The sequence below is a fragment of the Heteronotia binoei genome, chromosome 2 (genome assembly GCF_032191835.1).
Source record: "Heteronotia binoei isolate CCM8104 ecotype False Entrance Well chromosome 2, APGP_CSIRO_Hbin_v1, whole genome shotgun sequence".
NCBI classification, from domain to species: domain Eukaryota; kingdom Metazoa; phylum Chordata; class Lepidosauria; order Squamata; family Gekkonidae; genus Heteronotia; species Heteronotia binoei.
In genome coordinates this window covers 16,574,471-16,598,351 of record NC_083224.1, presented here as the reverse complement: position 1 = coordinate 16,598,351, position 23,881 = coordinate 16,574,471, and the positions used below count along the sequence as shown (strand labels likewise).

General features: G+C 49.0%; 1 non-coding gene and 1 pseudogene across 1 annotated transcript; one reads left to right on the top strand and one right to left on the bottom strand.

The window, feature by feature from the left end:
- The window catches only part of LOC132567215 (peroxidasin homolog), a 92,074-nt pseudogene that overhangs the window by 36,792 nt on the left and 31,401 nt on the right, over positions 1-23,881 (bottom strand).
- Positions 2,585-2,651, top strand: TRNAS-GGA (transfer RNA serine (anticodon GGA)). Its single transcript has one exon. It is a non-coding gene; the product is annotated as a tRNA-Ser (tRNA).

Genomic DNA, 23,881 nt, shown 5'->3' with positions numbered 1-23,881 from the left:
CCAGCGGAAGCTGGGTTCAGGTAGCCGGCTCCAGGTCGACTCAACCTTCCATCCTTCCGAGGTCGGTCAAATGAGTCCCCAGCTTGATGGGGGGAAAGTGTAGAAGACTGGGGAAGGCAATGGCAAACCACCCTGTCAAAAGTCTGCCGTGAAAACGTTGTGAAAGCAACGTCACCCCAGAGTCGGAAGTGACTGGTGCTTGTACAAGGGACCTTTCCTTTCATTTGGACAACGGAGCTGACTTCAAGCTCCTACTTCTCTTGTGCAGTGTTTTCCTTTCCAATGGGACCTGCTTGAACAGGTTTCCAGCCCCTCTCCTTGCAATGTCTACTTAGGATGATGGTGGAATGCAGGGCTTTTTTGGTGGCAGCAGCTCCTTTGCATATTAGGCCACACCTCCCTGATGTAGCCAGTCCTCCAAGAGCTTAAAGGCTCTTCGTACAGGGCCTACTGTAAGCTCCAGGGGGATTGGCTACATCAGGGGTGTGTGGCCCAAAATGTAAAGGAGTTTCTGCTACGAAAGCCCTGGTGGAATGCTGGAAAATAAATGGGGGGAAGATAGAGTTCTGACCTGGGAGATTCCTGGAGACCAGCGGCCCTGTGGAGGGGGGAATTTTTAAATTCTAATTTTGATGTAATGATGTGTTGAAATGTTATTGTGATTTTATTGATTGTGAGCCGCCCTGAACATGCTTTGGTGGGGAGGGCGGGATATAAATCTAAGAAACCATTAAACCAATTTGGGGAGAGAGTTCGCCTGTATTCTATGGTTCACCATAGAACAGGGGTGGCTAAACGCGCTTAATGTAAGAGCCACATGGAATAAACATCAGATGTTTGAGAGGCACAAGACAAGAATGTCAGATGTTTGGGAACTAGGGTTGCCAATCCCCAGGTGGGGGCAGGGGATCCCCCGGTTTGGAGGCCCTCCCTTCGCTTCAGAGTTGTCAGAAAGTGGGGGGAGGGGAGGGAAATGTCTGCTGGGAACTCTATTATTCCCTATGGAGATTTATTCCCATAGAAAATCATGGAGAATTGATCCGCGGGTATCTGGGGCTCTGGGGGGGCTGTTTTTTTGGGGTAGAGGCACCAAATTTTCAGTATAGCATCTAGTGCCTCTCCCAAAAATACCCCCCACGTTTCAAAAAGATTGGACCAGGGGGTCCAATTCTATGAGCCCCAAAAGAAGGTGCCCCTATCCATTATTTCCTATGGAAGGAAGGCATTGAAAAGGTGTGCCGTCCCTTTAAATGTGATGGCCAGAACTTCCTTTGGAGTTCAATTATGCTTGTCACAGCCTTGATCTTGGCTCCACCCCTAATGTCTCCTGGCTCCACCCCCCAAAGTCTCCTGGCTCCACCTTCAAAGTCCCCAGATATTTCTTGAATTGGACTTGGCAACCCTATTGGGAACTGCAAGACAGGGAGGGAGGGAAGCAAATACATAGCGGGGAGGCAGGAGAGGAAAGGAAGCAACTAACTATTAGTACTTTCTTCAAGCCACTGGCTGGCTGGGCTTGGAAAAGTGGTTTAAAGAGACACATGCCTTCTCCAAGCCAGCCAATGGGGCAGTAGGGGCTTCGAGAGCCACACAATATGTGTGAAAGAGCAGGGCTTTTTTTGTAGCAGGAACTCCTTTGCATTTTAGGCTCTGCCCTCATGATGTAGCCACTCCCCCAAGGGCTTACAGTAGGCCCTGGAATAAGGGCCACTGTTTGATACGCATGCCGAGGGTCGCCTGCACCAGCAGCACTTTGTTTAACCTCCACTTTGGGGTTGGGGGAGCACAAAACCTTTGCACCGTCCACCCTTCAAATTTGCAAAGCGTGACAGAAGATAGCAGGGAAATACCTGCCCGTGTCCAGGCGATAACAGGCAAAGGATGCCCCTCAGCGGAGCAGAAGAAGTCCACGGTTTGACCTTCGGTCACAGTCTGGTCAGTTGGAACCACCACAAACCTTGGGGTATCTGCAGGGGGGGTGGGGTGAAGCCAAATGGAAGAGGAAGGGATGGATTTCAGAAGGAAATACTGCTTTACACAGGGACATCCTCCAAAAAGCCCTCTGGAAAAAAAAGCTTCATGAGTCTTCAGAATGCCAAGACCAAAGAGGAAATATCCAGGTGAGTGGGCAGCTCCAGTTATCAGGGCCACCACTGAAACAGCCCTGTCTCCTGTGCTCACCCAACCTCATAATAAAGCCATGAAAAATTCTGTAAGGGGTGCAAAAGCAGGGTTCTCAGGCCAGCATGAAGTCTTGAGGAAGAGGGGCTGCCACGCTGTGTTCACTATCATGTCATTTCTGGGAAGTGACATAGGGTACCTCTAGGAATTGCCAAAACCTCTATGGTAAAATCATAGAGTTTCCAGTGAATCATAGAGCTCCCTTGCATCACTTCCAGGGATTCTCCAGAATGGCTATAAGGGCACATGCTACGCTGCTGGTTTTAAAGGATTTTCTTCTGTGGCCATTTGTAGAGATGGCAGGCAATAAGACAAGGGGTAAGGGATTCTCCACCCCAACCGGGGGACTGTCAAGCCAATGCCGAAGTAATCCCTAAATGCTAAAAAAAACTTGGGGAAGGACGGTGGCTCAGTGGTAGAGCATCTGCTTGGAAAGCAGAAGGTCCCAGGTTCAATCCCTGGCATCTCCAAAAAAGGGTCCAGGCAAATAGGTGTGAAAAACCTCAGCTTGAGACCCTGGAGAGCCGCTGCCAGTCTGAGAAGACAATACTGACTTTGATGGACCAAAGGTCTGATTCAGTATAAGGCAGCTTCATATGTTCATATGTTCTCCTTACTGGATCTTCCTGAAGCTGGCATTACTTAAAAAAAAAACCCTATAAATTTTATTTCAGGTTTATAGATGATACAATGATAAAGTATTATCCGTTTGCTCAAATACAGCTGCAATAAACTATACCTAAATTAAATGCCTAAAGAAAGACAAATTAAAATACAAAGTCTATATCCTATCCTTGTACTGGAAACATATGACATCAAGGCATAGTTTAACAAAGTCTGTTGTACCTAAAATAGTAACTTTTAGCCTACATCAGGCCTCAGATTCAGCAGGAGCTCACAGGAGCACAGCTCCTGAACCTTTCTGAGGGTTCCCCCTCCTTCTCCCCACCTACCTTGTCCATTGAATAGGAGGTGCGGCTGCATAACAATCCCTGAATTAGGAGAGCGGGCAGCCAGCCAGCCACCAGGGGCTTTGCCACGCCTCCAGCAGCCCTCATTAACCCCTGGAGAAGACCACACCACCCTTTCTCCACTTCTTATGTGGTTTTGGGGGGTGGGTAGCTTGCTGGCCTTTTGACTGGTGTGTGTGTGGGGGGGGCAGCCCACGAGAGCCCCAGGCAAGTGAGGCCTGCTTGGGCTGGCTGGATCTCTAGCCGGTCCAAGCAGGACTCATTTGTCCGGTGCTCTCCTTTCTTGCATCGGGTTGCTTTTGGCTGGGGGGGGGGGGGGCGGCAGCATATGCTAATGAGTTATGCGAATGAGCTCCACCACCTATTTTTCTACAAAACAACCCCTGGCCTACATCATCAAATCAGTGCAAAGCCAAAGATTCCAAAAAGACACTACCCGTAATCCCCCCCAGTCTGAGTGTATCAGATGCAAAATAAATTAAGAAAGGAGACCACTTAGCTAACAGTTTTGACCTTGAGGACAGCTGCCTCTTACAGGAAATTTTGTCTGTTACCCCAGAGGTCCCCAACCTTTTTGGCACCAGGGACCGGTTTTGTGGAAGACATTTTTTTCCACGAACCGGGAAGGAGAGGGGAGAGGTGGAATGGTTTCTGGATGATACAATTCTGCACTTTTATCTTATTGCAGTGTAGCATGTGCCCTGCACTTTTTATTAGTTTGGTGTGGTGGTTAATTGTGTGGACTCTTATCTGGGTATGATTCCCCACTTCTCCACTTGCAGCTGCTGGAATGGCCTTGGGTCAGCCATAGCTCTGGCAGGAGTTGTCCTTGAAAGGGCAGCTGCTGTGAGAGCCCTCTCAGCCCCACCCACCTCACAGGGTGTCTGTTGTGGGGGAGGAAGGGAAAGGAGATTGTTGGCTGCTCTCTGTCCTTGAAAGGGCAGCTGCTGTGAGAGCCCTCTCCAGCCCCACCCACCTCACAGGGTTTCTGTTGTGGGGGAGGAAGGGAAAGGTGATTGTAGGCCGATCTCTGTCCTTGAAAGGGCAGCTGCTGTAAGAGCCCTCTCCAGCCCCACCCACCTCACAGGGTGTCTGTTGTGGGGGAGGAAGGGAAAGGAGATTGTAGGCCGCTCTCTGTCCTTGAAAGGGCAGCTGCTGTGAGAGCCCTCTCAGCCCCACCCACCTCACAGGGTGTCTGTTGTGGGGGAGGAAGGGAAAGGAGACTGTAAGCTGCTCGGAGACTCTGAGATTCGAAATGGAGGGCGGGATATTAATTCAATGTCTTCTGCTTGTTATTATCATTATTACTGCATTGTAATATATATTGAAATAATTATACAGCTCATGCCATGGTTGTATAATATGTTGCTAACAGGCCACAGACCAGTACTGGTCCATTGTCCAGGGGTTGAGGATCCCTGTGTTCCCCAACAGTCAATCTACAAACAACTATCAATGCCTTAGAGAGTCACCTTGTACAATGACATTTGCCGTCGCCTGGATGGAGCCTTCACTGTTGCTGGCGTTGCAGCTGTACTGTCCCTGGTCGGAGAAGGTGACGTTTTGGATGTAGAGGCCCCCTGAGCTGGTGATGGTGAATCGGGAGTCCTGGGGTAGCGGGGACCCCGAGCTCAGCTTCCAGACCACGTGAGGCTGGGGGTGGCCCGACACTCCACATTCCAAGGTGACGCTTTGCCCAACCAACACTTCTGTGTTCTGGGGCTGGATCACAAAGCTGGGCTTGGCTGTAAGCAAAACCAAAAGCGGCAGAAAGGTCAGTCAAACTGTAATACTAAGTATTTCTACGCACCTCTTCAGAGACAAGCCGGACAAGGAGCCGGGAGATACATTAATCAATTTCCCAAGTGCATTTTAAAAAAAAAATTAGTAGATAGTAAAGGTAGTCCTGCTAGAATACTTGAACAACGCCTGCTAGAATATTTGAACAGCTTGTTCCATGTTGCCAGGGGTGGAATTCTAGCAGGAGCCCCTTTGCATATTAGGCCACATCCCCTGATGTAGCCAATCCTTCAAGAGCTTACAAGGCTCTTTTTTTGTAAGCTCTGGGAGGATTGGTTCCATCAGGGGTGTGTGGCCTAATTTGCAAATGAGCGCCTGCTAGAATTCCACCCCTGCTCATTTGACCGACCTCGGAAGGATGGAAGGCTGAGAGTCAACCTTGAGCCAGCTACCTGAACCCAGTTTCCACCGGGATTGAACTCAGGTCATGAGCAGAGAGTTTGGACTGCAGTACTGCAGCTTTACCGCTCTGTGCCATGGGGCAATAGTAGTACCTCTCAATTTGGGTCATGGCCATAATGTGGAGCAAGGGGGCATAATCCAGTCCCACTGTGCGCTCCCCCAAATTCAAAAAGCTCTCTGCAGCCGACTTTTGAGAGCTACAAGAAGTCAGGATCAGGCCTCACCGTCCTTTCTGATGGGGCAAATACAGGGCTTATTTTTGTAGCTAAAACTCCTTTGCATATTAGGCTGCCACACACCCCCGCCCGATGTAGCCGATCCTCCAAGAACATGATGATGATATTGGATTTCTATCTGGCCCTCCACTCCGAATTTCAGAGTCTCAGAGCAGCTCACAATCTCCTTTATCTTCCTCCCCCACAACAGACACCCTGTGAGGTGGGTGGGGCTGAGAGGGCTCTCCCAGCAGCTGCCCTTTCAAGGACAGAGAGCGGCCTACAATCTGCTTTCCCTTCCTCCCCCACAACAGACACCCTGTGAGGTGGGTGGGGCTGAGAGGGCTCTCACAGCAGCTGCCCTTTCAAGGACAGAGAGCGGCCTACAATCTCCTTTCTCTTCCTCCCCCACAACAGACACCCTGTGAGGTGGGTGGGGCTGAGAGGGCTCTCCCAGCAGCTGCCCTTTCAAGGACAGAGAGCGGCCTACAATCTCCTTTCCCTTCCTCCCCCACAACAGACACCCTGTGAGGTGGATGGGGCTGGAGAGGGCTCTCACAGCAACTGCCCTTTCAAGGACAACCTCTGCCAGAGCTATGGCTGACCCAAGGCCATTCCAGCAGGTGCAAGTGGAGGAGTGGGGAATCAAACCAGATAAGAGTCTGCAGATAAGGGAATCAGATAAGAGTCTGCACACTTAACCACTACACCAAACTGGCTCTCTTAAGAACTTAGAAGAGCTTAAAGGGCTTTTAGTACAGGGCCTAATGTAAGCTCCAGGAGGACTGGCTACATCAGGGGTGTGTGGCCTAATATGCAAAGGAGTTCCTGCTGCAAAAAAAGCCCTGAACATTTGTATGCCACTTTCCACGTACTCACTCAAGGTCAGATTTGAACAGCCACCTAATCGTATATGGTCCTCCGGACATGAGAAACTCTGCAATCGGAAAGGCATAACTGCAAACTCTGAACCTTGGAAGGACAGAGAAAAGCCAATTACATGGGCTGCCAAAGTAACGCAGCACAACTTCTTGAGTCTTCGCCTCGCCCGCGACGTTCTTGGCCATGCACTGGTAGACGCCTTTGTCGGATTCTCGAGTGTCTTGAATCATCAGCGTTCCGTCTTGCAGCAAGTTCAGGCGCCCGTCGTCTTTCATGTCGATCTCATTGCTGAGAAACGGGGACATAAAGAAACTCAGAGGACGACATTGCCAAAAGAAGGCAGACATGGCGGCTGCTTGCCCTGGCCCTGGACTCAGTCAGGGACGCAACAGGACGACTCACACAAACAAAAGAGGCCCAAGTTAGACAGAAAACAAGGAAGAGGAGCTGCCGTTTCACAATTCCTGGATGATGCTTGGAAGCCAATGAAAACTTGTAAGTGAATGAGACTTTGTTGAGTCAGGCCAGGCCATGTGTGTAACTATTTAAGATTAGGTAGCAGAGATAAATTTTATAAAGAACCCAGACAAACACACACACATATATATAAAACTTAAAATATGCTTAAAATGTCAGCACTCATTGGTCTTAAAGATGCTTTCTCTGTATTTCTCCCATGGGATCCAGGGAACTGGGCAAAGGAAGCTCTGGCTTTTTCCTTCCATTCCCAGGGGACTCGGGGGGGGGGAGGAGCCTGAGCCAATAGAAGGAAGAGAGGCTGGCTCAGTAGCTCTGCTGTGCAATTGAGAGAGCCTGGCAGAGCAAGCCATCCCTCCCCCATTTCCTCCCCAAGGGAGGAGCCTCAGCCAATGGAGAAAGGAGAGGCTTTGTACTGTAGCTCCTGTGCGAGTGAGCAAGCCTGGCAAAGCGAGCTGTGATGCAGAAGGAAGCAAGAGAGAGGGAGAAGGAAGCAAATGACAGCCAGTTGCTCGGGGGGTCTGATAGGAGCCCTCCGGGGGCCTGATTAGGCCCTCGGACTGCATGTTTGACACCCCTGGTGTGGATGTAACCAGCAGTGTGGCCTGTTGAGGCTCCTGCTAGAGACTTACTTGTTGTGGAGCCAGATGATGCTGGGCTTCGGGTTCCCTTCCGCCCTGCAGGTGAAATAAACGGTGTTGCCGAGGGCGACGTCGACATCCTGCGGCTCGGTGGTGATGCGAGGCCTCTCTGAAACAATGCCGTTGAACATGTGAGCGTATGCCAGATGCTGAGTCAGCCCACGGGCCGATGAAAGTCAGTATTGTCTACTCTGGCTGGCAGTTCCCCTGGAGACAGTGGCTGCTTTGGAGGGTGCCCTCTATGGCCCTTCCCGTATCCAAACTTCACCCTCCCCAAGCTCCGCCCCCTAAATCTCCAGGTGTTTCCCAAGCAGGAGTCGGCTACTCTAGCCACTGAAGGAGGGACAAGCGGCAACAGATTCGAATTGTGGCAAAGAGGACGGAGGCAGGATCAGCACGGAAGGTGTTTTTGATTGTCAGCACAGCTGAATAATAGAAGCAGATCTTGCCAGGGCCCAGCTGCGCCCTGCACAACACACCCTGAACGGCAAGACAGGAGGGTGCAGTGGTTCGTGTGGGAGTCCCGAGTTCGAATCCTCACACCTTGTTATGACACTCCCTGGGTGACCTTGGGCTAGCCACTCTCTCTGGGTCTCACCTCCCTCCCTGGGTGGCTGTTTGGTGTAGTGGTTAAATGAGTGGACTCTTATCCGGGAGAACCAGGTTTGATTCCCCACTCCTCCACTTGCAGCTGCTGGCATGGCCTTGGGTCAGCCATAGCTCTCGCAGGAGTTGTCCTTGAAAGGGCAGCTGCTGTAAAAGCTCCCTCAGCCCCACCCACCTCACAGGGTGTCTGTTGTCGGGGAAGAAGATAAAAGAGATTGTAAGCCACTTTGAGATTCTGATTCAGAGAGGAAAGTGGGGTATAAATCTGTGGTCATCTTCTTCTGTGAGGATGGAATGAGACAACCTCACCGTTTAGTGCAGTCTATGGGAGGGCACTCACCACAGTTAAATTCTTGGGTGGTCAGACTGACGACGGAGCGGCCTTGGAGCTCCCTGGGGTTTTCGCACGTGGCGGCGGTCTGGGCATTGCCTTGGGAGGTGTATTTCTTCAGCAGTTCGGCCAACCACATCAGGTCGCAGTTGCACAGCAAAGCGTTGGAGTCCAGCCGCCTGGGCGGAAGTACCAAGCCAAGAAAAGGCATCAGTCCAAGGGCTGCTACCAGAGACGACAACGTTTGAGAAAGCGCCTTGGCACGCCTGGGCATTAGGGGGCACTACATCACACTAAGGGTGTATAGGAGTTATCTCCTCGAACGGGATGCCTCTCTTTGTCAATTTGGTGTAGTGGTGAAGTGCACGAACTCTTATCTGGGAGAAACAGGTTTGATTCCCCACTCCTCTACTTGCAACTGCCGGGATGGCCTTGAGTCAGTCACACATTCTCTCAAGGCTGTTCTGCTCAAAAGCAGTTCTGGTAGAGCTCTCTCAGCCCCACCTACCTCACAGTTGTGGGGAGGGGAAGGGAAAGGAGATTTGTAAGCCGCTCTGAGACTCATTTGACTAGCGAAGGGCAAGGTATAAATCCAATCCCTTCTTCTTAACCTGAGACAGTTCTAATTCTCTCTCTCTCTCTCCGCCCTGTGTCCTCTCACTTTCTCACATGGCTGTTCCTGGAGTTGTGTGTTTCTACATGTTTCTCCCAGAGGAACCATGCCCCATTACACTTCAACACACACGAAGCTGGATTTAGCTGACCACTTTGATAGGAAATGTTGGCAGCCTTACTTATCTGCTGCTACTGAGACGGACTACAGGGAAGTCGAGACCAGTAATAATGCATGGGGGCATGTTGCAGAACTCAGATGCACCCAGCGTCCCCTCTAAGCTGAGTTAGGGTGAGCAACTTCGCAGTTTTTTAACCTCTGGCTTTGTCTTAACCTTTGTCTTAGCTCAGGAAAGATGGCCCCAGAGCAAACTAATTTAAGCTGTAGCTCAAACTTTAATGCCGGTCACTCACAAAAAAAATACTTTTTGCTCATAAGACTCCACAGCTTAGAGCAGGGGTGGCCAAACTGTGGCTCAGAAGCCACATGTGGCTCTTTCACACATATTTTGTGTGGCTCTCAAAGTCCCCACTGCCCCATCAGCTGGCTTGGAGAAGGCATTTGTCTCCTTAAATCACTCCTGCAAGCCAAGTCAGTGGGTGGCTTGGAGAAAGCATTTAATGTTGCTTTCTGTCCAACTCTCCTCCCTCCACCCATTTATTTTCCTCCCTCCCTCCTTTCCTCCCTTCCTTCCTGTCTTGTGGCTCTCAAACATCTGATGTTTATTCTATGTGGCTCTTACATTAAGCAAGTTCGGTCACCCCTGGATGCATCTTGAATATCTGCTTCTGGATCTCTGGCTGATTCCGCACGAGACCTTGCTCCGCGCCAGGCTTCCGTTTCTCCCCGGAGCAAGCTGGCGATTTTGCACCGGTTGCTCCGCGCCGCCATTTTGCGGGGGAAAGCCCGCGATTTGCCACGCTGCAGTGTAAACCTGAAAAAACAGGTTTACGCTGCGGCGTGGCAAATCACGGGTTTTCCCCACGCAAAATGGCGGCGCGGAGCAACCGGTGCAAAATCGCCAGCTTGCTCCGGGGAGAAACGGAAGCCTGGCGTGGAGAAAGGTCTAGTGTGGAATCAGCCTCTCTCTCTCTCTGTACAGCTTGACCAACAAGGTTGTGACCTCTGTTATTCACTTACAGCCGTTTAAGGGATCCCAGCTGGGCAAAGGCTCCTGGCTGGATTCTGGAAATGCGGTTATTATGCAAGAAGCTGCAACGAGAAGAACAAGATCCATCGAGGCCTTCTTGTGCTGCTTTTCCACGGTAGCTTGAGATAGTTTGAAGCTGCAATTCCCCCCCCTCTTTGCCAGTACTAGGGTTGCCAGCCTCCAGGTGGGGCCTGGAGATCTCCCACTTTGACAACTAATCTCCAGCTGGCAGAGATCAGCTCCCCTGGAGAAAATGGCCGCTTTGAAGGGTAGACTCTAAGGCCCCTCCCCTCCCCAAACCCCGCCCTCTCTTGGATCCAATCCACCCCCAATGTCTCCAGGTATTTTCCAACAAAGACTTGGAAACCCAATACCAGCCCCCTGTCCCACCTCCTGCCCCTAAGGAACACCCCCCCCCCCTTTGCTGAAATCTCATTACTTACAGTCTTTCAAGTTTGGGTAGGTCACTGAACGTCTCCGACTCCACGGTTTCAAGGTTATTGAAATGCAGGTAACTGAGAATGGAAAAGCAAATAAGTCCAGATAAAACATCAGTTCCCAAAGTCTGGGCTATAGATTCAACCATTTAAATTCTCCCATGAGTTCAGAGTCTCCTTCCACAGAAGAGGCTTCCCGGCGCATCTCTTCATGAGTCACTGTTCTGGCCAACTATCCTCTGCAGCGTTGAGTTGCTCCCAGTCCTGACACACGCAGCAGCAAAATTATCTGCCCTTGATCATCAAGGCTTTTCATGAGTCCCGGTTCCAGGCTCGCCTCTTTCCAAAACAGAGTCACATTTACAGCACTGACTCGTGCAGGGACACACCGAGTGGGCTCCTCTGAGCACAGTTCATTTGACTTTTGAGAAGGATAAGTCTTTACTTTTGCAAAGAGCTAAATGTGCCTCTCATTTTGTCTTTTACAAAGTATCAAGGATTTAGGGGGAACATTTCTTAAAAAGCTGTAAAAAAATGGGAGAAGTGATTTAAAGAGAGAAATGGTGGGCGCTTTGAGACCCACACAGCATGTGTGAAGGAGCCACAGTTTGGCCACCCTTGATCTAAGAACATTAAAGGAATAGAACTCTCTATTTTATTATTATCCAGAACCTGTGGGCACAGATATAAGAGCTTGGGTAAATGATAAGAGCTATTCAGAAGGGAAATGCCGATTTGTAGTTTCAAAAGTTTTGACTTTATGTTTGTACTGCGTATTTACATGTATGGATTCTTGGCGTTCCCAGCATTGTTTTGAAGGTACGTTTGAATACACTTGAAATTTTTTAGTGGTTTAAATTTTTTAAAAAATGAAAAAAAGTGCATTCCTGTTGTCCAGAAAAGGGCAACTGGAATGATTAAAGGGTTGGAACACTTTCCCTATTAAGAAAGGTTAAAACGCTTGGGGCTCTTTAGCTTGGAGAAATGTCGACTGCGGGGTGACATAGAGGTTTACGAGATTATGCGTGGGATAGAGAAGGTAAAGAAAGAAGTACTTTTCTCCCTTTCTCACAATACAAGAACTCGTGGGCACTCAATGAAATTGCTGAGCAGTCAGGTTAAAACGGATAAAAGGAAGTACTTCTTCACCCAAAGGGTGATTAACACGTGGAATTCACTGCCACAGGAGGTGGCGGCGGCTGCAAGCATAGCCAGCTTCAAGAGGGGATTGGATAAACATATGGAGCTGAGGTCCATCAGTGGCTATTAGCCACAGTGTATTGTTGGAACTCTGTCTGGGGCAAGTGATGCTCTGCTTCACTGAGGGGAAACAGTGGGAGGGCTTCTAGTGTCCTGGTCCCACTGATGGACCTCCTGATGGCCACTGTGTGACACAGAGGGCGTTTTCGCACTTACCTTTTACTGGCGCGACCACCCTCCTCACGCCGGCGGATCTGCAGGGATTTCGCACCAGAAGCGCCGGCACAGCCAAAAGAGCCGGCAACTTCCGTCGCGGAGCCAGCTCAAACGTTTTCCTGCTTCTTGGCGGTTTCCGTTTGAGCTGGCTCCGCGACGGAAGTTGCCGGCTCTTTTGGCTGCGCCGGCGCTTCTGGTGCGAAATCCCTGCAGATCCGCCGGCGTGAGGAGGGTGGTCGCGCCAGTAAAAGGTAAGTGCGAAAACGCCCAGAGTGTTGGACTGGATGGACTATTGGCCTGATCCAACATGGCTTCTCTTATGTTCTTATGTGACACAGAGTGTTGGACTGGATGGGCCATTGGCCTGATCCAACATGGCTTCTCTTATATTCTTATGTCCCAAACAGGAACCAAACGCATCTGACACCGTCCCTCAGTCAACGCTTGCTTTCATGAGAAAGTTTTGAGGGAGAGAGCAGGGCAACTCGAGAAAGGAAAATATGGCTTGAATGGAAAACCGCGTCCAACGATTCAAAATAGAGGGGCTCTCCGCTTCCTCTGACAACGGATCCTTTATGGTCACTGCTGTAAGGCGGTTTGCAGCCAGGGGAAGTGGGTTTTGCTCCAAACAGTACCTTGTGAAGCTAATTGCCTGGCCCCTCGAGTGTATTTTTGAGAAAATGACTGACGCTCACAAAGGAAAGTTTGCTGGATCACTGCCGTACCAAAACATCATGCACCAAGCTGCTTGATTATATATGCTAGCAAGAGATTAATTCTTGGCTTGGATGCCGTATGAGGTCATCTTAGAGCTGCATACTTTCCCTATGTCCTCTTCTTACCGGATGGGGGACTCGTCTCGTGTTTATCTTGGGAGGAATGTGTTGGGGGGTCCCATCAAAAATACGGGAGAGAGGACAACTGTTTTGAAATCCCACCTCCCTAAAAACCACCTTCCTGGGATTCTATCATCTCTCCCAGGTTTGCACAGTTTTATTTCCTCTTCCCTCAGTTTGGTGTAGTGGTTAAGTGCACGCAGGGGTTTTTTTTGTCGGAGGAACTCCTTTGTTTATTAGGCCATTCTCCCCTGATGTAGCCAATCCTCCTGGAGTTTACAGTAGGCCCTGTACTAAGAGCCCTGTAAGCTCTTGGAGGATCGGCTCTGTCAGGGGTGTGTGCCTAACATGCAAAGGAGGTCCTGCTACAAAACAAATCCCTGAGTGCGCGGACTCTTATTTGGGAGAACTAGGTTTGATACCCCAGCTCCTCCACTTGCAGCTGCTGGAATGGCTTTGGGTCGGCCAAAGCTCTTGCAGAGCTGTCCTTGAAAGGGCAGCTTCTGTCAGACCTCTCTCAGCCCCACCTACCTCACAGGGTGTCTGTTGTGGGGGAGGGGAGGAAGGTAAAGGAAACTGTAAGCCGCTCTGAGACTCTGAGATTCAGAGTGTAGGGTGGGGTATAAATCCAATATCATTATCTTCTTCAAGAAGGCACAGTCCTTCCCCCCCCCCCCCCACACACACATTGTGGTCAGCCCCAGCAGGGCTTTTTTTGTAGCAGGAACTCGTTTGCATATTAAGCCCTGATGTAGCCAATCCTCCAAGAGCTGACAGGGCTCTTAGTACAGGGCCTACTGTAAGATCCAGGAGGTTTAGCTACATCGGGGGTGTGGCCTAATATGCAAATGAGTTCCTGCTACAAAAGAAGCCCTGGGCTCCAGTGTGTTGCTTTTGTTGCCCACACTAAGGGCAGCCAGTTTTCTCTCAGATCTAAAAATGGTCAAACTTTTCTTGCTCAGGATTCCTGGACTTTGAAGGATTTCTCTTTACCAGCAACATTCTGAGGTAGTTATCTGATATGGGTTTTTAAAGACAGTGGATGTCATCCAGATGTTACTCTAATTTCTACCAGAACAAGGAATCCCAGGGTTTCCCCTCGCCTGATGCATTCAAGATAGCTGCGGTAGATTTTTTTTTAAACAGGAAGTCCTAGGTCAAGGGTGGCCAAACTGCCGCATGGGAGCCACATGTGGTTCTTTCACACATAGTCTGTGGTTCTTGAAGCCCCGACTGCCCTGTTGGCCAGCTTGGAGAAGGCAATGCTCTCTTTAAATCACTTTTTCAAGCCAAACCAGCTGACAGCTTGGAAAATGCATTTAAAGTTGCTTGCTTTCCAACTCTTCTCCTTCCTTCCTTCCTTCCTTCCTTCCTTCCTTCCTTCCTTCCTTCCTTCCTTCCTTCCTTCCTTCCTTCCTTCCTTCCTTCCTTCCTTCCTTCCTTCCTTCCTTCCTCCCTTCCCTCCTTCCTTCCCTCCCTACCTATCTTCCTCCTGCTCTTCCTCAGTCTCTCCCTCCCTCCCTCCCTTCCTCCCTCCCTTCCTCTCTCCCACCCTCTCCTCCTTCCTTCCTTCCTCTCTCCCTCCCTTCCTCCCTCCTTCCTCCCTCCCTTTCTCCCTCCCTCGCTCCCTTCCTCCCTCCCTTCCTTCCTCCCTCGCTCCCTCCCTTCCTTCCTTGGAGAATGATCTAAAGAGACAAATGCCTTCTTCAACCTGACCAATGGTGTGTGTGTGTGTTTGGGGGGGGCTTCAAGAACCACACAATATGTGTGAAAGAGCCATATGTGGCTCCCGAGCCACAGTTCGGCCATCCGTGAAATCGTTCAAAGCCATTAGCGTCCCTCTCTCTCATTCACAGATTTCCCAAAACATGGCTCCAGCTCCAGATCAGTGGGAACAGCGGAGTGCTTTTTAAACAAAATGAAAATTTAAAAACCAGCAACAACGTGTGGAGGGTTTCTCAGGGGGTGGATAAAAGCTGGCGATTAAATCCCATCCAGTTTCCCACACAAAACGTTGCCAACTTACAGCTGTTCCAGGGAATGGAGGCCTTTGAACGCATGTTGCTGGATGGTTTGGATTTCGTTCTTGTAAAGGTAGCTGGACAAAGAGAAAGGAGAAAAAGGAAAATCAACACAGACTTCTGACTGGCGACGGGATGACAGAATAAGAAGGACTCGCCTAAAACAAAGATCATGATTATGAGAAATCCGTTTGCAACAAAAAGGAAATCAACACAGAGTTCTGGCTGGCGATGGGATGACGGAATAGGAAGCACTCGCCTAAAACAAAGAACATTATTATGAGAAATTCATTCGCAACCTTGGTGTCTAGACCTCTCCAGGGTGCGGCGGGGGTGGGGGGGAGGGGGAGGGGAAGTCCTCTGTTAGTTTATGGTAGAATATTCAAGCCTAGTCAGTCAGTGACAACAATCCTCTTTATTACATGAGTTGGAAATACAATGAATTTAGGGTGCCTTTCCTTCCTCCCCCCATTTGCCTCTCTAATCTGAGAAAAGCTCTGTAGAACAGGTGTTTCCAGAAAACAGTGTGGGTGATAGGCCAAAACAAGAACCAATAACATAAAAAGAGCCCTGCTGGATCAGACCAGTGGTCCATCTAGTCCAGCATCCCATCTCATGCAGTAGACCAGTTCCTCTGGAGGGCCAGCAACAGGGCACAGAGGCCAACGTCTTCACAAGAAGATAAGAAAAGCCCTGCTGCTTCAGACTGGTGGTCCATCTAGTTCAGCATCCTGTCTCACACAGTGGACAACCAGTTCTTCTGGATGGCCAACAACAAGACACAGAGGCCAAGACCTTCATAAGAACATCAGAAGAGCTCTGCTGGATCAGACCAGTGAGGGTCCATCTAGTCCAGCCTCCTGTCTCACACAGTGGCCAGCCAGTTCCTCTGGAGGGCCATCAACAGGGCAGAGAGGCTGAGGCCTTCATAAGAACATCAGAAGAGCTCTGCTGGATCAGACCAGTGAGGGTCCATCTAGTCCAGCCTCCTGTCTCACACAGTGGCCAACCAGTTCCTCAGGAGGGCCAACAACAGGGCAGAGAGGCCGAGGCCTTCATAAGAACATCAGAAGAGCTCTGCTGGATCAGACCAGTGAGGGTCTATCTAGTCCAGCCTCCTGTCTCACACAGTGGCCAACCAGTTCCTCTGGAGGGCTAACAACAGGGCAGAGAGGCCGAGGCCTTCATAAGAACATCAGAAGAGCCCTGTTGGATCAGAACAGTGGTCCATCTAATCCAGCCTCCTGTCTCACACAGTGGCCAACCAGTTCCTCTGGAGGGCTAACAACAGGGCAGAGAGGCCGAGGCCTTCATAAGAACATCAGAAGAGCTCTGCTGGATCAGACCAGTGAGGGTCCATCTAGTCCAGCATTCTGCCTCACACAGAGGCCAACCAGTTCCTCTGGAGGGCTAACAACAGGGCAGAGAGGCCGAGGCCTTCATAAGAACATCAGAAGAGCTCTGTTGGATCAGACCAGTGAGGGTCCATCTAGTCCAGCATCCTGTCTCTCACAGAGGCCAACCAGTTCCTCCGGAGGGCCAACAACAGGGCAGAGAGGATGAGGCCTTCATAAGAACACCAGAAGAGCCCTGCATTAAGGCATGCACAAATGTTTACAGAGATATTACTCTCTATGTTTAGTATTACAAACAGCCATGAAGACATTCCCCTCATACCCCAGCTTCTCACTCCTGGTAAGAAGAGAACGAGGGAACATACTCACAGGTATTTCAAGTTCTTGAGCTCTTCAAATGATTTCCGCACGATCTGCTTTATCAGGTTGTTGTTCAGGAGCCTGTGGAAAGCCCAAAGGTAGAAAGGAACACATCTGACACAGAGTTTGACCCAAAGGGCTGAAGCACTTATGCTTCTGCTGTTATCTTCTCAGGCTTCATTGTTACTGTAATGTACTGAGCTGCGAGACGGGTTGAAGGCAACATGCTTTATTCGGTGGTACATTACAAGAGAGCGAGCATGCGGGCCGGGCCCCGCTTATATACATTTCCTGGAACTGCCCCCCAGTCTGACCAGTCCAATCCTGGCCAGTTAAACTTCCCGCCACAGATCTTGATGGGTGGGGCGTCTGGCGAGCTACATCCGGGGACCCGTGGGTTTCCCCTGGTCTCCTCTGTAGCGCTCGCCATGCGGTACCTTAGTTAATGTTTCAAGACATAACACTCCTCCCCCCCTAATTCAGGACACATAGTCCTGCAAGTAAGCGGGGGCCTTGCGTTCCCTGGTCGACCTCCTTGGAGTTACTTGGGGAGTGGGAACGGTCATCGGGGCGGCTGGGGCCGCGGCTGTTGCGGCGGACGGGGCGGCGGTTTCCCCGCGTGGGGGTAGCGCCGGCATATGGCTGTCCGCCCCCTGTTGCCCTTCTGGTACCACTACTCCTGGGGGGTCGCCCCCGGCCCGGTGCTGCTCTTCTGCCCGATCAGTCGGAGCGGTCGGCAGGGGCGGGGTCGCTCTCCGTGTGGGTGCGGTTGTTGGGTCATCCTCTTTCCAGCTGAAGAGCTGAATAATAAATATGATTGGTTTCAAATGCAACAAATAAAGAGCTTGGTGGAGAATGACATTAAAACTGAAGGAATAAGAAAAGAGCAAATAGAAAAAGTTCTGCTCGGAGATAACGAAAAATTAATTTCAAAATTATATAAATTACTTTTAAAATGGTCCACGGAAGATGAAGTAGTGAAATCTCAAATGATTAAGTGGGCAATTAATGTAAATAAAGAAATACAGATGGAAACTTGGGAATATTTGTGGAAGAACTCTATGAAGCTTTCGACGTGTCATAGTATTAAAGAGAACTGTTTTAAAATGATGTATAGATGGCATATGACTCCTAAGAAATTGGCAAAGATGAATGATAAGATGCCAGACAGATGTTGGCAATGTAAAAAACATGAAGGTTCTTTCTACCATAAGTGGTGGACTTGTGAAAGAGCAAAAAAGTATTGGCAGATGATTCAACAAGAAATTTCTAGGATCTTGGGATATGAATTTAAGAAAGTTGCAGAGACTTTTCTGTTAGGATTACAAATGGAAAAATTTCCAAAAGAAGAAAGAACTATAATTTGGTACTTGCTTTCAGCTGCTAGGACATTATATGAGCAGTTATGGAAGCAAGAAAAAATACCAGAGAAATGGGATTGGATTGTAAAAGTTATGACATGGAGTGAAATGGACAAATTAACAAGAATTTTAAGAGACTATGATTTAGAAGTTTTTAAGATGGAGTGGAAAAAGTTCAGAAGATATGTAGAAAAAGAGTGGAAAATAAAAGGACATTGGACAATTTTTGATAATGATTAAGTCTTATAAAAAAGACTCAGCGGGGAGGGCGGGATATAAATAAAATTTTATTATTATTATTATTATTAAAAAGAAGAATATTAATTTTTGTTTTTATTAGTTAAGGGTACCTTTAAACATTAGTACTTTAAGTAAATAACACAAGGGGGGGGGTCAAGTAACAGGGGGAGGGGTGGTTAGAAAGTAATATATGGGATAGATAAAAGAAGTTATTAATGATGCAAGAAATATAATTTGTTACCATATGTTACCAAATAAAATTGTTTTAACCAAGAGGGGATGGGAGAAACATATGGAGCAGAGGTCCTTCAGTGGCTATTGTGGACACGAGGTGCAGATGGAACTCTCTGTCTGATGTAGGGTTGCCAAGTCCAATTAAAGAAAAATCTGGGGACTTTGGGGGCGGAGCCAGGAGACTTTGGGGGTGGAGCCAGGAGACACTGGGGGTGGAGCCAGGAACAAGGGTGTGACAAGCATAATTGAACTCCAAGGGAGTTCTGGCCATCACATTTAAAGGGGCAGCACACCTTTTCAAATGCCTTTCTTCCATAGGAAATAATTAAGGATAGGGGCACCATCTTTTGGGGCTCATAGAATTGGACCCTCTGGTCCAATCATTTTGAAACTTGGGGGGTATTTTGGGGAGAGGCACTAGATGCTATACAAAAAATCTGGTGCCTCTACCTCAAAAAATAGCCCCCCCAGAGCCCCCAATACCCACGGATCAATTCCCTATTATTCCCTATGGGAATCATTCTCCATAGGGAATAATAGAGTGCCCAGTAGACATTTCCCTCCCCCCCACACACTTTCTAAAGGGAGGGAGGGCCTCCATACCAGGGAATCCCCCTCCCTCTCTTTCACACACACAAATACTTACTTGGTCTTCTTCCGGAGAACTGTGCCTGCTGAGAAAACGAAACCAAAGAAGGGAGGGGCCGTTCTCCGAAGCCCTTCCTGTTTCCTCCTTCCTGCCCAGCCTTAAAGGGACAGGGATTTTACAAACTGCTCAGGAGCTCTACAACAGGAGCTCTATAGGTATGTTCTCCCCCCCCCCCCCCGCTTCTCAATTTTTGAAGACCGGGAGATTAAGCTGGGAACCCAGAAGTCTCCCGCTAAAGCGGGGGGATTGGGAACCCTAGTCTGATGATGCCCTGTATTCTCCGTATTCTTGGTGCTTGGGGGGGCAACACTGGGAGGGCTTCTGGAGTTCTGGCTCTGCTGATAGACCTTCTTATGGGAGCTGCGCTTTGCCAGCTGTGTGACAGAGTGTTGGACTGGATGGGCCATTGGCCTGATCCAACATGACTTCTCTTATGTTCTTAGAAACCCAATGGAAGGGAGCTGAAACTTGTAAACTCTAGCAATTCATCCCTAACATTTCCCCTAAGGCATCCCTAAAAGAAAAAATTGGAATTGCAGGGGTTTTTTGTAGCAGGAGCTCCTTTGCATATTAGGCCACACACCCCTGATGTAGCCAATCCTCCTGGAGTTTACAGAAGGCCCTGTGCTAAGAGCCCTGTAAGCTCTTGGAGGATTGGCTACATTAGGGGTGTGTGGCCTAATATACAAAGGAGTTCCTGCTACAAAAAAAGGCCTGGCGATTGAACAAGAAAGGGTTACAAACTTTTTTTTTTTAAATTTAACCAGGGGTGGAATTCTAGCAGGAGCTCCTTTGCTTATTAGGCCACAGACCCCTGATGTAGCCAGTCCTCCAAGAGCTTAAGCTGTTGGTGGATTAGCTACATCAGAGGTGTGTGGCCTAAAATGCAAAGAAGCTCCTACTAGAATTCCACCGCTGAATTTAACACAGATCAGGGTTTGACCCTGGAAGAAAGAAATGGAGCTGAGATTCCCTCTAGGTTGCCACCTGGTGGTAAACCATGCACTGTCACTGGAGAGAGACTCTTGTTTGAAAGGGGCTGATTATTCCGCATCCTGCCAAGAGCCATCTATCTGCTGCAGAACGTTTTAGAGATTTCAGTTGGCCCGTGTTCCCGTCTCTAAGTGCGGCAGTTCTCGGACTGAAAATTCAGCCAGCTTCAGGGGTCCAAGTGACTGTACACTGGAGGGACGGTGCAAAGAGAGGTCGGAATGGTTGTGATGGAAACCTGCCCAGATCTTTGATGCTGTTTACCTCCCTTAGCCCCACTTCCACAGTCGTTGTCATAGCACCCCTTTCGCGTTCCTTCAGTTCCTGAGAAAAGCTGCCTTGCGGGGGGAGTCCCACTCAAACCTTTTGGCATGGCTCCCGGTTCCTTGGCAGACAGCTTCGAAACACGAGTGCCAAATATTCCTCGTTCCTCAGGTTGCCTCCGCAAAAGATCACCTAAGGCGATTTGGCAGCCCGGAGAAAAACCCAGCATTGCCTCAAAGATGCCTGTTTAATAGGCCTATTTTGTCATTGCAGAAACATCTGGATTCTGGATCCTTGCACAGCTGGAGAAAGGGCAGAGGAGGGAAACCAAGATGATGAGGGGGTTGGAGCACCTTCCCTATAAGGGGAGGGACGGTGGCTCAGTGGTAGAGCATCTGCTTGGGAAGCAGAAGGTCCCAGGTTCAATCCCCGGCATCTCCAGCTAAAAAGGGGCCAGTCAAATAGGCATGAAAAACCTCAGCTTGAGACCCTGGAGAGCAGGGGGAGGGATGGTGGCTCAGTGGTAGAGCATCTGCTTGGGAAGCAGAAGGTCCCAGGTTCAATCCCCGGCAACTCCAACTCAAAAGGGTCCAGGCAAGTAGGCGTGAAAAACCTCAGCTTGAGACCCTGGAGAGCAGGGGAGGGACGGTGGCTCAGTGGTAGAGCATCTGCTTGGGAAGCAGAAGGTCCCAGGTTCAATCCCCGGCTTCTCCAACTACAAAGGCTCCAGGCAAACAGACGTGAATCCTCAGCTTGGGGCCCTGGAGAGCCGCTGCCAGTCTGAGTAGACAATACTGACTTTGATGGATCGAGGGTCTGATTCAGTAGAAGGCAGCTTCGTATGTTCATATAAGAGTCTGGGGCTTTTCAGTTTTAAAAAGAGATGACTAAGGGGGTGGACATGATAGAGCAGAGGTGACGAACTCATTTGTTATGAGGACCGGATCTGACATAAATTAGACTTTTTCGGGCCAGGCTGAGCCGTGTTGGGCCGGGTCATGTGTGTACCTATTTAGGATTATGTAGCAGAGATGCAAACTTTTAAAAGGACACAGACCAACACTAAAGACTAAAGATTTTTTTAAAACTTAAAATAAAACATGCTTAAAACATTAGCACTCGTTGGTCTTAAAAACATTAAAACATTAGCACTCGTTGGGCCAGTTTGGTGTAGTGGTTAAGTGTGCGGACTCTTATCTGGGAGAACCGGGTTTGATTTGCACCTGCTGGAATGGCCTTGGGTCAGCCATAGCTCTGGCAGAGGTTGTCCTTGAAAGGGCAGCTGCTGTGAGAGCCCTCTCCAGACCCACCCACCTCACAGGGTGTCTGTCGTGGGGGAGGAAGGGAAAGGAGATTGTGAGCCGCTCTGAGACTCTTCGGAGCGGAGGGCGGTATATAAATCCAATATCATCTTCTTCTTCTTAAAGGTGCTTTCTTTGTATTTCTCCCATGGAATCCAGGAAACTGGGCAAAGGAAGCTTTGGCTCTTTCCTTCCTTCCCCAGGGGACCAGGAGGGGGAGGAGCCTCAACCAATGGAGAAAATCGAGGTTTTGCTCTGTAGCTCCCATGTGATTCAGCAAGCCTTGCAAAACAAGCTGAGATGCAAGAGAGAGGGAGAAGGAAGGGGTGACAGCCAGTTGCTTGGGGGCTTGATAGGAACCCTCCAGGGGCCTGATCCGGCACTCATAAGAACATAAGAGAAGCCATGTTGGATCAGGACAATGGCCCATCCAGTCCAACACTCTGTGTCACACAGTGGCCAATATGTGTGAGTGTGTGTGTGTGTGTGTATATATATATATATATATATATATGCACACACACACACACATACATATATATACTGTGGCTAATAGTCACTGATGGACCTCTGCTCCATTTTTTTATCCAATCCCCGCTTGAAGCTGGCTATGCTTGTAGCCACCACCTCCTGTGGCAGTGAATTCCACATGTTAATCACCCTTTGGGTGAAGAAGTACTTCCTTTTATCCGTTTTAACCTGACTGCTCAGCAATTTCAATGAATGCCCACGAGTTCTTGTATTGTGAGAAAGGGAGAAAAGGATTTCTTTCTCGACTTTCTCCATCCAATGCATAATCTTGTAAACCTCTATCAGGTCACCCCGCAGTCGACGTTTCTACAAGCTAAAGAGCTCCAGGCGTTTTAACCTTTCTTCATAGGGAAAGTGTTCCAAACCTTGAATCATTCTAGTTGCCCTTTTCTGGACTTTTTCCGGTGCTATAATATCCTTTTTGAGGTGCGGTGACCAGAATAGTACACAGTATTCCAAATGAGACCGCACCATCAATTTATACAGGGGCATTATGATACTGGCTGATTTGTTTTCAATTCCCTTCCTAATAATTCCCAGCATGGCATTGGCCTTTTTTATTGCCGCCCTGAGCCTGCCTTGGCGGGGAGGGCGGGGTATAAATAAAAAAAAAAAATTATTTATTTTATTGCAATCGCACACTGCCTTGACATTTTCAGTGAGTTATCTACCACAACCCCAAGATCTCTCTGCCAGTTCACACCCCATCAACTTGTATTTGTAGCTGGGATTCTTGGCCCCAATGTGCATTACTTTGCACTTGGCCACATTGAACCGCATCTGCCACGTTGACGCCCACTCACCCAGCCTCAACAGATCCCTTTGGAGTTCCTCACAATCCTCTCTGGTTCTCACCACCCTGAACAATTTAGTGTCATCTGCAAACTTGGCCACTTCACTGCTTACTTCCACTCAGGCCCCATGTTTGACACCCCAGTGATAGAGGCTTATAAAATGATGCATGGGGTGGAGAGAGTTGACCAAGAGAACCCTCTCCCAAAATATTAGAACCAAAGGGCATATGATGGGCAGTAAGTTCAGGATGGGAAAGGAAAGGACTTCAACAGGGTACAATGCAGCCATTTTCTCCAGGCTAACTCATCTCTGTTGCCTGGAGATGAGCTATAATCCCAAGAGATTTCCAGCCACTACCTGAAAATAGTGTTGTAATGGACTCTGAATCAAAGTCATGTAAGTATGATATCAAGGTCTTTGGAGCTACAATTATGGTATCATGATAACATACAGTAAGATGCTATAACCTTGCCTTTTTATTGTAGTTTTGTAAATATGTAATGGAGCATCCCATGCTAGAAGAGTGATCAAAGCTGGAGTATTCAAGTCAACTTCTTGTACATTGGAATGGACTCCTTCACTGGAATTCATATTTATTGGGACATGAGCCTTTCAGTTTTCTGTACTGAATATACACTTTTTTTGGATGTTTCATGAATGGTATCTAAGTAATTTGGTCACTATAACGTAAGAACATAAGAGAAGCCCTGTTGGATCAGACCAATGGCCCATCCAGTCCAACACTCTGAGTCACATAAGAACATAAGAGAAGCCTTGTTGCATCAGGCCAATGGCCCATCAAGTCCAACACTCTGTGTCACA